The sequence below is a fragment of the Lutra lutra genome, chromosome 11 (assembly GCF_902655055.1).
Source record: "Lutra lutra chromosome 11, mLutLut1.2, whole genome shotgun sequence".
Taxonomy (NCBI): Eukaryota; Metazoa; Chordata; class Mammalia; order Carnivora; family Mustelidae; genus Lutra; species Lutra lutra.
The window spans coordinates 69,285,755-69,302,224 of record NC_062288.1 but is presented as its reverse complement, the minus strand read 5'-3'; the positions used below and the strand labels follow the sequence as shown (position 1 = coordinate 69,302,224).

Here is a 16,470-nt window from a genome sequence, read left to right as displayed (position 1 = left end):
GTGTTCAAAGTAATTACTTCCCCTTCACTGCACTGGTATCAGGCTTGGCCATATGATTTGCTGAGTAACACAAAGGACTGAATTATCAAATCAAACTTAAATGGGTTAGACATCATACTCAAAATGAGGTTCCTCTAGTAATTTCAAGGATACAGATAATCAAGAGACTCAGATAAAGCCAAGAGACTTCTAAGACATGCTGAGCAGCCCCTGGGTTCTTTCCTTCCCACAGTGAACATTCACTCTTGGCCAAGAATAGACAAAATCTCTAAGTGAGGTATGTGGGTTATCCAAGGATATTCCATATCTTGGATATTAGGGAGCATTGTGTTTATGAAACATCTCTAATTTCCCACCAGCTAGTGTGATATTTTCCAGGGCCATGCCTCAAAAATTCATAGATTCTGTTTTTGTTATAAGCTGTCTTTAGCCAAGAGCACCCCATTAAGAACTTTCCCCAGATAAGGACTTCTTCCTCACAAATATCATTAGTCTATTGACTAAGAGATTCAGTTATGATGTTATCAAGGAGATATGACCAAAGCATCCCTGTGGGAACAGGTTGATTAGAGCACAGACTAGATTTTTTTAAAACTAGATTTTATTTATTTATTTGACAGACAGATCACAGGTAGGCAGAGAGACAGGCAGAGAGAGGGGGAAGCAGGCTCCCTGCTGAGCAGAGAGCCTGATGCAGGGCTCGATCCCAGGACCCTGGGATCATGACCTGAGCTGAAGGCAGAGGCTTTAACCCACTGAGCCACCCAGGTACCCCTAGACTAGATTTTTAAATACCTTTTTTCCATATTTATAATGCTATTTGGGGAAAGGATTATATTTCCCAATGTCATTGATTTAGATCTGTCTACCTGCATTGCTTTGGTCAGTAAAATGTGAGTAATTGGGAAGTAATTGGGAAGCTTCTGAACAAAGCTTTAAGAACCAGCTTATGGTTTGCCATTTATGTCTTTCTAACAAGAGAATAGCAATATCCTAGGTAAAGGTTACACCATTATCCTTGGTTCTAAGTGAAAAAGACGTGGTGGATAGTAGAATAAGCAAGACTTAAATTCTCTGCTTTAAGTCACTAATCAGGTTGTATGTCACTGCCTCTGATTAGACAGAATGAGCCAGAGCAAAATATTAGCAATCTGAACCCTAAACAAAAAGACTAACAGAAAGTCCTCATGGCCACAGAACTCCAAGAATATTATTTTATCTCATTCAACATTTTTTTTTCTCAATTATGCTATAATACATTTAGGTTATACCCAGAATATCAGTAAACTATTGTAGTGATAGGATCATAACAATTAACAGTCTAGGCTGGGAGTATTTTATTGGCCAAGTAGTGCTAATAGTTAAGACACTGTTACTTTAAAAGAGTCCCATGTACTGAAGCTTTTGTGTCTGAATCTATAAAAATCTACTCCTTATATTGTATATGTGAGAAGTCCTTACAATGTAAGCTATGCATGAAGAGTTAATAGAAATAATTTGGTATATAATAAATCTGCTATAGATTTCAATAACATAAAAGGAAGTCTCCTGAATGTTTAACCTTTTTTTTCTCAGTTCTATAGAAATACGGGCAGTAGAATATACAATTGTTTTCTTCCATACTGAAACTCCTTGGATTTTCATGGGCAATATCTATGTGGGTTGTAAGAAGATCTTATAATTTTTTAGATGAAATCTTGAATCTCCATAACCACTCACATAAAAGGAATAGACCCCGACATGTGTACATATTACAAATATTATTTGGTCATTTGTTAAATTCTACTTTACCTCCTAAGGCAAGTTCATATCAACATTCTGAGTACACAGCTATGTGTAGGAAATAACTGCAAAATGGAAAGAAAGTTTTTCCTCTTATGATTGTTTGACTTAATCTTAGTGACAGAAAACATCAAAATAATACTGGCTAAAAATAAATGCTAACTGTCCTCATGCATAACTGCAGGCAGAAAACTGGTACGTGTACTCCACAATTATCAGTAAGAGAGATGTATAGGCATTTTCACACCATTTTTTCCCATGTAAACCTTCTGTTTTGATTAAAAAAAAAAACATGGCTTAGATTTTAAGTCGTATTTACAGATAAGGAACCCCTCTAGGTCCAAACAGGTGAACAGTGAAGTGACTATTGCTGGCAGGAATGTGTGCCCCCCATCACCTGCATTTTAAGCCAAAAGCAGAGGCTTAATATCAGAGAACACCAAATACATCACCCTCTAGATCAGAGAACTGAAACCAGAGAAAGAGACTTGATGAAGTTCATGGAACCATCATGTGATACCTTCACCTTCATGCTAGAGAAGCAAAGGAAAGCTCTGCTACTTTTACATAAACTAGAAGGAGGTTTCCTGATCATATTAAGTGAAAAAATTCATTCATTGTTAACAGTTAGGCTAAGGGCATTAGCTACAGAAGGGTATCCACGGATAGATATAGAATATTAGAGCAGTGAAGAAGCTACACAGATATCTTGTCTTTTCAAATATCAGAAACTTCTACAACATGGCAGTAGAGCAGTGGATCAAGTCCACCTCCCCAGAGGCTGAGTCCAAAAACTACCTGTGGGCATTTGTACGATATAAGTCTCCCTGCCCTTCTGGCAGCATTTGCTAGGCTAGGAGGTCTAGCTGGCTTTCCAAAGTACTGGAAACTTATATTTATGAGCTCCATCATGGATCTCAACTCCACCACTACCTCCTCAGGCAGTTAGTCTTCCTGATCAATTTGGACATCAACATCTTTTTTGGTGGGAATTTTATACACAGAAATTGCTTTTGGCACTGCAGGCTTTACCAGAGGGAAACCTTGTGTCCTGGAAGGTACACTCATTCGGGTCCCCAGCAGTTGGTACAAACACTGGAGGACCAAGCCCATCCAACAGTACTGCGTGCCTGATTCTGTCTTTTATCACTTTGCTGAGCCTTTGTTTCACTCCATTTGGTAATTCTGTAATAAGGTCACCTCTCTGAGGACTTTGGGTTTTGCTTGATTCATCAAATTGGATGTCTGAATTTTCTTCTGCTGTTCAATCTGCTTTTCTTTCTTCTCATAGTATTCCATAATCTTTGGTCTTTGGGTTTGACCAAGACGACCTTTCTCAATATTGAATTCTTCCTCTGCCTTTGCATCTATTTCTTTGGCTTTCTCACTAGCTTCTTGCTCAACAAAAGCCATCACATGCTTCATCCACTTTTGCACATCAGTAGCACTGAGGGCCTGGTGAAGGTGATGTTGGGCTGGTGGGCAACTGGCTCCAGGTTAGGTTTGAAAGAGGAAGTCGAAGGAAGGGGAAAGGAAAACCCAATGCAGGTTTTGGCTTCCTTTGCTTTGTAACTCTGGCTTCTGGTTCCTCTCAGACAATTTTTGCATCACAGATTCCATTTCGTAGTCCAGGATCGCTACTCCAGCTCTAACTATCACACCTGCATGCCAGCCAGAAGAAAGGAGAAAAAATAATGGGAAGGGACATTTCTCCTTCCTTTAAGTACATCTTCTGGAAGTTAAACACATTTTTTCTTCCACATGGATTCCACTGCTCAGAGCAGTCAAAATAGCAAATCTAGCTGCAAAGGAGGCCTAGAAATACAGTCCTAGGTTGCACAATTGTACACACAGGAATCAGTGGGAAGATCAATTGCTGAAGCAAAAAAAGAATATGTAAAGAGGAAAATTATCTGCCTTAGGAGATTATTTGACTTTGAGAATTTGGATCATCTTCTTGTCTGGATAACTTCACCAGAAAAACTCATTAAAATATTTTAATAAAAAAATTTTAATAAAAATATTTTAAAATATTTAAAAAGAGACCCTTGTAATACCTGATAAAAGTAGTACTAAAATTTCTTTGTATATTTCCAAACTGGATGGTGGTGCTGAATAGGTAAACCACATTTCCCCTTATTTTGCAGACACTTCCTAATAACTTGATACATATAGAATAAAGATTCTGAAGATCATTTTAGAGGGCTTTCTGAATCAAAGGGGATTAGTTTTTTCAGGCATTCTAAGCATCTAACATCATTAGAGAAGGGAGTTAATATCTTTGTCTTATTCAACAAATACATATTGATTCTTAACATTATGCTATACAAACAAATATAAAGGACAAGAATAGCTCATTTTGAATATATTTTTTCTTAATCTAAGCAAATTAAATGGCACATCTCACTTATTATTGACTGCTTATAAATGATTACATTCTTCTCATTTAGGTACATACTTTCAGGTACTTAATTTTGTAGCTTGAATAAATTTTTTCTTATTTATATGAAATTTATTTCATTTTTCATTTTAAATGTAGTAACAGTGTTTTATATTTCTTACAAATTCCTTTTTATTTAGTAAATTAATTTCATGGTCCATTTTCACTAGTGACATACATTTCCTTTAAAATAAATTAATATAAATAAATAGAGCCATTTTAAAGAAATATATTGAGCACAGGTGATAGTTTGATATGGGAAAAATGTGAATGTGGCAAATAAATGACAGTTAAACAACATGGAGAAAATGTGCTTATCATATCCTTCAAGCAATCTTTCATATATAATATTTAGACCAGTTAAACTTTTGGTGGTTATTAATATGTAGTAAGTTTGACATATTTATTTTAGTTTTAGATATTTCTGAAGCACTTTCTCAATGTTGCAGGTTAAGACAGAAACATGCATTAATAGCCGATGAACTGTGAAGAAATTTATATAGAAATGATGCACCTACTATCTATAAAAGTCTTCATCTACCTTCACACAGAGTTGATACGGAAAGTGCCAGAGCACCACTATTAATAACCAATAATGAATCATGACTCATGATTTATAATAAAATATTCATTTACTATCTAATTTTAGTAAAACAGCTTCTTTGATTGGCTGGAAAATATACTGCTTGCAAGAGGTATGCCCCTGGTTATTAAGTGTACTTTTGAGGATGTAAGTCCAGTACTGGCCATAATTTCACAATTAATTTGTAATGAATTATCTTATTAACATTTCTGTGTCTGCTGGTAAAATCAGTAGTAGCCAAGAAATTTCTGCTTTACTTATCGTATACTCAATAATAATAAAAATGTTTTTACAGTATTATTATTCATAAAAAATTCACAACTTAATGATATATCAGCACAAACAGACATACACATTCCACACTTAGCCTACATTTCTCAAAGTGTTTTTGTGTTGTTTTTTGACTGGTATATTTTAGTATATTACAGTTCTCGTGACAAAGTGATAATGGGATCCAAATCACAACATGTTAGGAATAACTAAAATATGGTCATTACCACAGAACAATAATAACTCCTAGTGCCTATGAAGGCATCTTCAGTTGCCTAATCATTAAGCTTGCCTGTCTTACAGTGTGTCAGTTTAGGTTAAAATCTTTATTTCACTGACCAAATTTTGCCTATGTTCATGGAACGTAGCTCTCACATGTTTTAATAAAGACATTTTCAAATGCCTGGCTTCATGGTGTGCTATGTCTCATCTCCTCTCACTTTTCAGCTCATCAGATATTGTCATAACAGAACATATACTCAATTATACCAACAGTGAACCTTACATATTTATCAAAAGTGGGGCACACTGTGAAGACTTGGCAAGACACCAAAGGACCATGGAAAACTTTCTGAGAACCACTGGCTCCAAAAACAAAGCAAAACAAAACAAAAACAAAAACAAAACAAAAAACTATAATTTGCTTCAATTGTGAATGGTCTATCATCTCATCTATGTACTTCTGACTAAATTTGTGTTAGTATTCTTCATACATATTTCTTTTCCAACGTAAATGTATTTTTTATTGTTCTTAGATTTTTTTTTACTTGAATGCCATCTATCTTCATATTTAAGAAGTAAACCTATTAGTATGTTTACAGATATTTTAACATTTTATAAAATGTGTGGCATAACCAGCATGAAACTCATATGTGAGGCAGACACTATCAGAATCTTGACTACATATTCTGGATGCTACCACTTCAATATTTCCCTGAGGGTTTCCAAATCCCATTAGCTGCATCTCTATTCCTGAGGGTTATTTTTTTTTCCCTTAAAATATGGAAAAACCATTCCTTCCGAGTGTACAATAGGCCAGAAGTCCTGGGGAATTAGCATCCCCTGGCAATAGCTCTCAACCAGAGATGGATGGTAATAGTGTATAAATGTCTCAGAGCCCTTCCTCTTTTGTTGAAATAATTTTGAGGCCCAGGGTCTTCCTGTAGTAATGAACTCCAGCTACCTATCTAGATGGATAGTTGGCCTGGTCACTCCCAATACTGGCTGCCATCTTTTCCTGGTCCCCCTCCTCCCTCTTCCACCAACTCTCAAAAATGGCCACTTGACTTGTAATTTTTACTCAGATGTTTCCTCCTTAATTTGGGAAAAACAAATTAAGCAAAGTGGTAAATATATCTCTGAACTGTCCTTTTGTCTTCTCTTTTTTTGTCTAAATATCTGAAAATCACTTGTATAAACATTTAGTTATTACTTTTTTAAAAAGACTTATTTATTGGGGCACCTGGGTGGCTCAGTGGGTTAAAGCCTCTGCCTTGGGCTCTGGTCGTGATCCTAGGGTCCTGGGATCAATCCCGATATCAGGCTCTCTGCTCTGCAGAGAGCCTGCTTCCTCCTCTCTCTCTGCCTGCCTCTCTGCCTACTTGTGATCTCTGTCTGTCAAATAAATAAATAAAATCTAAAAAAAATTTATTTATATTAGAGGTGGGGGAGCATCAGAGGGAAGGAGAGAGGAAAAGAGAAAGAATACCAAGTAGACTCCCTGCTAAGCACAGAGATCAATCAATGAAGGGCTCAATCTCATGACCTCAATCTCATGACCTGAGCTGAAACTAAGATCTGGGCACTAACCAAGTATGCTACCAGGCATCCCAGTAGTAACCACTTTTTGATCAATTTTGTTTGACCCACATGCCACCAGTTTTCTTCTTAAAACACAAGGGTTGGACTTGACTCAAACCTGCTCCTAAATTTTCATTGGCTATTCTATAATGGCCAAATAGGCATAATCTTCTAAAACCTACTGAGCTGTTTTCCTTTAATCTTACCTTGTACTTTATTACCCAGCTTACTCCTGCCAGACCAGAGAAATGGCCCACCTCCAAAGCAAGTTCCCATTTTCTATCAATCTTCAGTGCTATGCTCATGGTGCTTTCTCTGCCTGGAGGGGTGTTGTTCAACACAGTAGCTATATTAAATCTAAATTAATAAAAAATAAATACATTTAAAATTCAATTCAAACATTTCAAGTTCTCAACCTGAGAATTATGTAGCTACCATAATAGACAATACAGATATAAAATATTTCTATCATCACAGAAAGTTCTATTAGAGCTGGCCTGGAGCATTCTTTTTATATCTAGTTTTTGAAATACTATTTTTTTTTCTTTTAAGTTCTATCTTAAAGCTAACTTTCTGGGGTGCCTGGGTGGCTCAGTTGGTTTAAGGATCTGGCTCTTAATTCGACTGAGGTCATGACAGGGTCATGGCGTCAAGTCCTGTGTCAGGCTAGGTGCTCAGTGGAGGTCTGCTTGAGATTCTTTCTGTCCCTCTGTCCCTCCACTTGCTCATCCTCCTTCTGCTCTCAAATAAATAAATAAATCTTAGAAAAAGAAGGTTTTTTGTGAATTAATTTTGTCACATGTCTCTATTCATTCATTGATTTAACTTTATTTCCTTCAATCAATCACAAGACAGATACTGTGTACTTTATGAATTTCGGTGCTTATATATAAATCATTAAAGACAAAATTAGTGTATTCTCATTTTCGTACTTTTTTAAAAGATTTTATTTATTTATTTATTTGACAGACAGAGATCACAAGTAGGCAGAGAAGCAGGAAGAGAGAGAGGAGGAAGCAGGCTTCCTGCGAGCTGAGAACCTGTTGCGGTGCTCTATTCCAGGACCCTGGGATCATGACCTGAGCCGAAGGCAGAGGCTTAACCCACTGAGCCACCCAGGCACCCTTTCATTTTTGTATTTTTAAGACACTTAGCAAAGTGCTTTACTTGTCAACAAATACTCATTGTATTCTTATGAACTAGCTTAATTGACTTAAACACCCCTCGAGATACTATTCTCAAAAGCTTCTCTTGAACTACTTCTTTCCTAATGCTGTATTTTGCTGTCATTACATAGAATCTAGTCTTTATTAAATTTTGAAAGCCTATCAAAATTATTTTGAATCTTAACTGTATAATCTACTCTAAATTAATAATGCCATTTCTATATTACATATACATTTGATACATGGTTTATTTCTCAGAGAGCTAATATTTTCATTTTTTTCTTTGATATCCAAAAACACCGATGGGAGCTTCTAATTACTTTTTATAAGATTCTAGAGAATAGAAGCCATGTCCATACCATTAAGGTGCCTTTTTCCTTGGACAGAATTTTGCTTAAGGTCTGCTTTATTTTGATGCTTGTTGTCACTTGCAGAGCAAATTTGTAGAGATAATTCATGCACACAAGTAGAGCTGAGTGCTTAAAATGTTCTTTAGCATAGGAACTGGTCCTTGTTGTATTCCATTTACTTAATTAAACATTATAGATGTTTTGAATAGAGTTGCCAAAAATAACCCTGGAGGAAAGCTCCACTGGGAGCTTTCAATCCTCCTAAATTTGATTCACAGACAGTTTTTTCACATATTGCTGTTTAATTTATTGTATACCCAAGTAGGACTATCTTCTCTTTCTTAGTCCTTCTGATCGTCTCCACATAGGTCATATGAAAGTTTCAAACCAAGTAGATTTCATTTTTATAGGCTTCTAAATGATCACTAAATTCTTTTCAAAATCCTAGCATTTGTGGCAGAAACTAAGCTTAGAGGATCCCAAAAGCATCTTCTAAAAAGCATCTATTTATTAATACAGGCACACATTTTCAATGCATTTTTGCTTTGAAGTACCAAATAATAGATTCATTGTCTTTGGAAAAAGTGCCTAAAACAAAGAGTCAAATCTGTCATGAGCTCTCTTTTCAAAAGCAAGTGCTTATAGAATTACATCATCCTAGTTTTCCTCAATTAGGATAAAACTGAAAATAAACGATCTCCAAACACTGACTCTTAACTATTACATGCATCAAATCCAAAACGAAAGTTAGTTAAAAATTAAAGTTCAAGAACTAATATCTTGGGGCGCCTGGGTGGTCAGTTGGTTGGGCATCTGCCTTTGGCTCAGGTCATGATCCCAAGCTCCTGGGATCAAGCCCCACATCAGCCTCCCTATTCAGCAAGGAGCCTGCTTCTCCCTCTCCACCTCTGCCTTCTGCTCCCCTGCTTGCACGTACTCTCTCTCTCTAATAAATTAAATAAAATCTTTTAAAGAAAAAGACTCATATTGTATAATCAGTTCTCTAATCTAGAAAAATCATATAATTCCATACATTTTGTTATTCATGTCCAGTAACTTCAGATTTTTAACTTTTTAAAATAGAAAGTGTAATCTTAGTTTCTTTAAGCTTTAATTAAGGATGGAATATTCAAAAATGTCTAACACCTGCTTTATAATAAGTAGAGTATTATTTCAAATGCCAGATGGACCAATTAAGATATTCTTTTAGATGATGCAAAATCTTCTGATGTAGGTAGTTTTTTTCAAATCCAAATTTAAATATGCACTATAAGAATGTAATATCCTCAGTACATGTTAATGAAATACTTTCATTTTAACCTAGAGACAGCACAAAGCACTGTCATTTTTTTTCTTCTTCTTCAGCATCCCTCTTCATTCTCATCTCCCAATTCCACTGTTTTAACACCCATGCTTTTGTTTCCCCGTGACTACTGCTGCTGGAAGGAGCTCATATTTTACAGAGAATTGGAGCTCCCCAGAACAAGGGAGAATTACAAGCTTTAATCTGCAAGTACATGGAAATTAAAATTGGTAAAAGATAAAAAGGTATAGAGAAATACAGACTGAATTTGTATATAAAAATACTTTACAAAGACTATATCCTCAGCTGGCTCCTATACTTACATAAATCATTTTAACACAGTTGATTCCATTCACACAGTGGGAACCCCACTGCTACCTTCTACCCCAAATCACCATCCAGCACACATTTCTAACACTCTCAAGCCACAACTTTCCTAGAGTTCTCTGAAAATATTTGTTTATAGTTCCTAACACCTTCTTACACTCACAACTATAAACAGCTGGGTTCTCATGTCTGGCCAAAGAATAATTCTCAACTTCATTCCCACCAGGCAAAGACAGTGATTTTTAATCTTCTGTTGTCTTTTGATGTTTTGTTTATATTGAGCTGGTAGCATTTAATACCTTGTTTTTAATTTTCCTATCTCACATCATTCTTCCCCAATAATCTCCAAGGTCCTCTGAAGCCAAGGCCTCCTGTCATTCACCTTTAGATCTCTGATGGCTGTAACAGCAAAGTTTTCTGTGCACTTGGTTGTGAATTATGCTCTGTGTGGTACTTAGTCTCATCAGTATGCATGGCTCAATCTTTTCACAGTGACAAATACAATCACCACATCAATGGAGGCAACCTGAGATAGGGTTCTATCTAAACCCACAGTTGGGACAAACTCCCCTGCTGGTCAGCAGTAACTTAAGCCAAGTATTCGTTGATTCACATTCAAACAAACCCTTTTCAGCACTTGTGTGTGACAGAAGCAGTCTGTCAGATGAAATTTCACTATTTCAGCAGAGCACCACTTAGACTCCCTGTTCTTTGTCTTCCTTCCACACTAGACTTTTCACTGAGGTCCCTTAAACAGACTGTCTGTCTGAGGTTAGTATTCTATCCATCTATCTATATATACAATACAACCTACAATCATAACCTGATGGCTATAAAAATAAGGTTTGAAGACCCCATAAGAATCTAACTCTATCTTAAAAGCACCATGTCTGCTATAAAGTCCTTTAAAGACTGGAGAGTTTATGGAAGTGCTCGGGTGGCTCACTTGGTTAAGCACACAACTCTTGATTTCAGCTCAGGTCATGATCTCAGGGTCTGGGATCAAGCCCTCCCATTGGGCTCTGCAGCTCTGCAACTCAGTGAGGAGTCTGCTTGATGATTTTCTCCTTTCTCTCTGCCTCTCTTCCTCCTCACAGCTCTCTCTCTCTCAAATAAATAAATAAATCTTTTTTAAAAAAATAAAGGCTGGAGAGATTAGAAGACTACAGTTTAAACCAATTATACCATCTGTAGCCTTTGTGACATTGGGGGCACAATGGCTGAATTTTGTATCTTAAAGTGTAGTGCTGCAGCCAAATAGGAAGCTTACTGACATTCTACTGAGTCACAGAATCCGATATTCTGCCGATGACATGGGAGCAAAGTAGAAGATCGTTTGTAATCTAGATCTTCATCAGGAAGCCTAGCTTTCCTCCACAAAAGATTCAAGACAGATCGGAGAATGCAGAAGGCAGACCATAACACAGAACTCTAAGATGAGAAAAAACAAGAAACTCTGGGTTTTCCTAAATATAGAAAAATCATCCTAGAGTAGTACTGAACCAAGCAAGAAGGCCAGGATTTTGCTATTAATTGGAAGTGAGAATGCATTATATGGCAAAGCTTGACAAAGGTTTAGAACTCAGAATGAACAAGTGCATAAAAAAATTTTTTTGATTGCAAAATCAAGTTCTTGACTGAGTGTGTGCATGTGTGTGTGAGAGAGAGGGTGAAAATGCCAGAATATACATTGTATACATTCCCACAAAAACAGAAGAGAGGGGTGCCTGGGTGGCTCAGTGGGTTAAAGCCTCTGCCTTCGGCTCAGGTCATGATCCCAGGGTTCTGGATGGAGCCCCGAATCGGGCTCTCTGCTCAGCAGGGAGCCTGCTTCCTCCTCTCTCTCTGCCTGCCTCTCTGCCTACTTGTGATCTCTGTCTGTCAAATAAAATAAATAAAATCTTTAAAAAAAAACAGAAGAGAAATATGAATCAGATCCTAATAAAGACTACTTCTTCTTCTTTTAAGATTTTATTTATTTGACAGAGAGAGAGAGAGAGAGAGAGAGATCACAAGTAGGCAGAGAGGCAGGCAGAGAGAGAGGGGGAAGGAGGCTCCCTGCTGAGCAGAGAGCCTGATTCGGGGCTCGATCCCAGGACCCTGAGACCATGACCTGAGCCGAAGGTAGAGGCTTAACCCGATGAGCCACTCAGGTGGCCCAAGACTAGTTCCTTAAGACATTTCAAGAGTTCATTAGTGTGGAGGCATTAGAAGTTTATATATTTCTCCCCACTACATATCATTTAGGAGCTGTGTGTATATATATATATACACACCTCTATGTGTGTTTGTGTGTGTGTATAAAATATGCATATTATATAACATTATATATTATACTATTTTATAATATTTAGTAGTACATAAAATATTATCATTATATATAATATATAGTTCACATATATATAAAATTTCATTCCTGTCATCAAAAATTTTGTTTTGTTCTTGACTTTACAACCTTCAATTAAAGAAGCCCTACAGGTAATTTTATAGAAATTTTCTGTATTGGGTAGATCTTCTCTGAGTAATGTAGTAGGCAAAAGTAGACCAAACTGGATGCAGCACTCATTTGAGAATCTTATTTAATAGAAGGTATTTACTGAAGCCACATTATAGGCTGTGCCATGGAGTGTGAAGCCTTAAAAATATGTTGCACTTTATTTCTATAGGCATCAGTGACACACCTAGAAGAATGAAATTCAAAGCATGGTATCTTTATGCATGGGTGACTTGACAGGATTCTCTCCCGCAGAGCCATTCAAGCTCTAGAAAGTTTTGTTAAAACAAAACCTGATAAGTAAATGAAGTTCAATTTTCCACCAAAGCGAAATCAAATTATATACTTCAATGTTACATATATTGTGCTACGTGATATGTGAGGTTTCTTTCCAATTCTAAATTTTTGTAGTATATGCACATTATAGGTATGTGTATGTACATAGGAACTCAAAATTACTCTGGAGACAGAAATTCAAGCAATGATGGTGATCATCTTTCAGAGATCGTCAAAGAAGCCACTCTCTGAAGAGCTGGTGCTGCCAGCAACAGTTAGAATCATCAAGCTCACATATAAGGTCATTTTCTTTATAGCTATAATCAATGCATGAAAAAAATCACCTTACTTCTTTTTTAAAACATATGAAGTCAGGAACTTTTCCTCTTGCTAGATATAAAAACACAACTAAGCTTCCTGCTATAGAATTATTTTCTGTAAGATTAAGGTTTACATTTGATGGAAATTCAAGAAAATTTTTCTCTTCTATGTTCTTGCATTATCTTAAAGAGCTACTCAGTGAACCATTTTCTTTCAAATTTATCAACTCTACTGTCTAATGGCCTATAGTTTCCATTTTTATGCATTTCAGAGCAACTATTCATTAATAGGAATATAATGAGCATCAACTGTATGCAAGGCTCTATCCTAATGCACACAAGCTATTTACAGTGCTTTCCTCAAAGAGCTTTAACTTAATTTATGAGGTTAAATTATATGTTAATCATAAATAAAACATGTAATAATAAGTGCAGTGCAATGTATTACCAAGGCTTAATACATATGTAACATAAGATCACACACAAATTAGTTTTCAGCATGATTAGACACTAATGCAATAGTAATGCCAGATTATGCATATTTCACTATGAAGTAAAATTTTAGGAAAAGCTTAACAATAACAATATGGAAATCCAGATTGTGCCTGAAAGTGAATAAACTTCGGGACACCTGGTTGGCTCAGTCAGTTAAGTATCCAACTCGATTTTGGCTCGGTCATAATCTCATGAGTGCTGGGGTCAAGCCCCACTTCAGCTCTGCTCCCAGTGAGGAGTCCGCTTGAAGAGTCTCCTCCCTCTGCCCCTTCCCCCACTTGCACAGTCTCTCTCTCTTTCTCAAATAAATAAATAAATCTTTTTAAAAAATTGAGTAAGCTTCAGACACCCTCCAATAGATCTGGAAAACAGCATAAGAAATGGGCTAAAATATAGTGTGTCCAAGACATTTTGAAAGATCGGAATAGACTAGACTTGCCAGGAAGAAGGAAGAATTGAAAGATCTACTTGAAAGGTAGATTAAACTCAGATTCTAGAGAACTCTGTGCTCCCAGCTATGGAATTTGGGGCTGCATTATTTCATATGAAATAGAAACCATAGCAAGTTCTTTTTTTTTCTCAGAAGATATTATGCTGGAGAAAATTCTGTGATCAGTCATATGAGAATTAGCATTAGGGAAAGGCAACCTAGAGATTTAAAAAACAACAACAACAACAAACTGGCTTGGGACTATTTCAAACTCTGTACTGAAGTGATCAGAGTCTGACCTGTGTGTCATCTCTATGTGGAAGAAAGAGAAAGGAAGGAAGGAATGCTTTGTAAGGGCCTATTCAGCCAGAGCAGACCCACCCCAGGTGAACTGCCATTTTGTTGTAAAACTTAAATTGACCTTGCCCCCCACCAGGCGAACTTATTTAAAAGCAAGTCCGGGAAATCAGTCCCAGGTAACAAAGTCCAAGTACAAGGGTGGGTAAGGCCAGGTGGAGGTATTCAATCAGTGGGGGCGCATACTGTCTCCTAGCTACCAAGGAGTATGGGCCCCGCCCTTTGGGAGCCTTTTGGTGCCAATCCTAACCAAGGTGTGATAGGCTGGTTCAAATGTCTACTAGGGTAAATTGTAATTCAATTGTCGCCTAGCATCACTGTGGAGTTTCCTGTGTGTGTGTTACAATCTCATTGGCCACCTGTGTGTGGCCAGGCCCAACCACATGGCCTTTGCTCTATAAAAGTTAGTCTGGAAAGCAGGAAGGGGTCGTCCTCTCTGGAGGGGGGGGCCCCGACTGGTCTGTTAGACCATGGGTATGATTCCTGATGCTTGGCGTGAAATAAAGCTTTGCATGACCTTCGCTTTGTATCAGTCTCACTCCTTTAACCCACGGACCCATTATTGGGGTACCCAATTTGGGAGGACCCAACACTTTCAATGGATTTTTTTTTAAAGAATTGGCAGATCTTAGTAAAGGATTGGGGTGGAATGGGAAAAACAGAATAATTCAGGTTTTCATGCTGGGTGACTGAAAGTGTTTGTATCATTAATTGAGAAAAGGATGTTTGCAGTAAGGAAATCTGCTTTACAAAAGCTGAGTTTGGGGTCATAATGGTTATCCAAAGGGATTGATTATGAAAAAAAAAGATGAAGATATAGAACTGGAGATCAGAACCATAGATATACATGGATAATGATGCTTGAATGAAAAGAAAGGGGACTTATTGCTGAGAAATCAACTGTGATGATCAATATCGCACACGTCCACTGGGGGATGAAAGGCAAAGCACTTTGGGGCAACAAGAAAAGAAGGAGGCAGCAGAGATTTTATATTTAAACAACTAAACAATTAAGAGAAGAAACAACAGATAATAGAGGTAAGCAAAGATAAGTTTTATTTTTTAAAATGCACTATATTCAGCCAAGTTGTTATTCACGACTAAAAACAAACAAAAATCTCATATGTGCAAGGTCTTAGAGTAGCTCCTACACAGATACTCTGCTGAATATATCATTTGAAATTTAAGAACAGGTGACGATTACTGAAACCCAGGATAAGATAGTGAAATAACAGAAAAAAATAATTTATAAATACTGAAAGTCTTTAAACATAGAGTGACATGTATAACAAATTATATATGTGTGTATATATATCTAAATATATGTGTATATGTATATTTACATATATTTTTATGTGAGTTCTGTGTCAATACCACAGAGATTTTTTTTTTTAAAGATTTTTATTTATTTACTTGACAAACAGATATCACAGGTAGGCAGAGAGGCAGGCAGAGAGAAAGGAAAGGGGGCAGGTTCGCTGCTGAGCAGACAGCCTGATGCGGGGCTTGATCCCAGGACCCTGGGATCATGACCTGAGCCGAAGGCAGAGGCTTTAACCCACTGAGCCACCCAAGTGCCCCACCACCAGAGATTTTAAGAGAGTCATGAGAAAACAAAAATAACACCAAACAAACAAAAAACCAGAAAAGAATCTAGCACCAAATGGGTCTCTGAAGGATAAAGTCATGTAATACCAGAATTTTTAAAAGATGCTCCTGAGAAAAACATTCCTGAGTTACAGAGTTATGAATCTTGGACTTAAAAGCTCTTTGGACATGGTATATTTAGGACTTCCTGGGTTAACCTGCCTACCCTTGACGGAAGCTCTTTCTATGGAGAAATGTACAGCTGAGGAACCAATTCTTTCAGATACATCATTTTACACCAAAGTAAAAGAATGAAGGCAAAAACAAGCAATGTGATAGTTTGGTCTACGGTTTACTCAACTTTGGTAATCCCCAAAGCCCTAAGACATAGTGGGACCTGAGTTAACAACTTCTCAATGGAATTAAAGGATATATCTTGCCATTTGCAACAATGTGAACGGCCCTGAACTAGTTACACTTAGCACCATAG

General features: G+C 36.9%; 1 pseudogene; it reads right to left on the bottom strand.

Annotated features, from left to right (window-relative positions):
- Nucleotides 1-2,576: 2,576 nt before the first annotated feature.
- LOC125080514 (V-type proton ATPase subunit E 1-like) overlaps nucleotides 2,577-16,470 on the bottom strand; it is a 140,128-nt pseudogene continuing 126,234 nt past the window's right edge.